Consider the following 1,672-nt stretch of genomic DNA (forward strand, 5'->3'; position numbering starts at 1 on the left):
GAGTCGACCCTGCAGCCTCTCACGTTTAGCCTTTGGAATCTCGCCTCACAACATGATTGCTATCCTTGATGCATCCCTTGCCTCGAGCCCTGATTGCTTTCTTGGCTGCATCCCTCCTCTCCTCACAGCCCGGTTGTCATCACTGCTTCATCCGTCGCTTCATGCATTCTGGCTGCTGGGCCCTTCCCACCGCACACCTCGATTGCTATCTCTTCTGCATCACACACCCCGATTGCTATCTCTGCTACATCCCTCGGCTCTCACTTCTGCATCCTTCGCCTCCCACCTCGATTGCTATCAATGCTGCATCCGTAACCTCACACCCCGATTGCTATGCGGGGAGGCTCCTTGGCCGCCTTGGAAATTTCTGTGTGTCGGACGCACCGCGGGATAAGGGGTTGGCACTGGTAGTCGCCCCAAGTGCGCCCGATTCTTAGACCGCTTCGAGGTGACCTCGTAGCCTCTTTCGTCCAGGCTTCCTGCCTTCAACGCCCTTTTTACACCTCGATTGCTATGCGCGGGCTCGTTGGCGTCTATCACCTCTCTGCGAAGAGTGGCACGATGATTGTTGGGGTAAATCGTAGCAGTCCGATCTCTGGCCTTGGGCCATTGTGAGGGCTGATCGATTTCCTGTGCGCATCTCGTGTTCGCCCAGTAACAGACTCGACGACTTGTAATCGGTCTTGTTCCCGATTGTTCCTGGAGGTAGTCTTCGGAACTCTTGGATTTGACCTGTCACTCGAACTGTCCTCTTCCGAGGATGCTTGTGTGTGTGTGCTTGTGCCATTTCCTTGGCGGTATTAACGAGATATTAAAGAGCGGAGTGAGCGCCTCGCCCAGCTATGTTTGGGGCTCTCACTCCCTTACCCGGTGTGCGACCGCTTTGCACGTAGGTTGCGGAGCATCGCGACTCTTTCGATGTTTGGCGGTTGTCTTCCGGTGATGCGTTGGTCCCGAAGTGCACGTTACTAGCATTTCTGCCATTGTTCTCGATCTTTGGCACGTTCCTTCGTTGCAATTGGATATATATCTCCGTTTATACGCGCAGGCTTCTCCCGCCTATTCAGCGCTGTCCCACTCTCAGCACTCTCGTGGTCTCCTTGGCTTCTCTCTCCCGTGAGCGAGCTCTCTTCTCGAGTCTTTTCCATGTCCCATGGAGGTTGCCTTGCGAAATTCGGGCACACAAACGTGACCGGATAAGAGCGGAATTGCCTATGAGGAGAAGCTCACCTTAGGGAGCAGCAATGCCGAGTGTTTCGACAGAGGGTAGAGGGGGCGTTGTTTGGGCGGTTGCACAAAAGAGTGCTACGGTTGCACTGAAGGTTGCTTCTTCGTCTCCGACGAACTCTTCGAGGCAAAAAAGCTTGTATACGGGGTCGAGGTGGGACTGTTCGTGCGAGTTGCGCCACCAAAAGTGCGTAGGGGGCATATACCTGGGAAATGGATGTCTCTGAGTGGCCTTACTCGGTCGCGTGCACGGTGCATTCTCTAACGGCAGGACTGTCGCGAGCATGTGCGGTTCGGATGTTTTCGGGTAAAGGGTTCCGTACGGGATGTTCTTCCCAGGCTCCTGTGAACCGAGACTCTGCATCGTCGTGCTCCGGCTCCCGTGGGTGCTTCATGCCTCGTCGAGCTGTTTGTCGTGGACGATTAAGGCCGAGGCCTTCCTTCG

The sequence above is a fragment of the Cryptomeria japonica genome, unplaced genomic scaffold (genome assembly GCF_030272615.1).
Source record: "Cryptomeria japonica unplaced genomic scaffold, Sugi_1.0 HiC_scaffold_98, whole genome shotgun sequence".
Taxonomy (NCBI): Eukaryota; Viridiplantae; Streptophyta; class Pinopsida; order Cupressales; family Cupressaceae; genus Cryptomeria; species Cryptomeria japonica.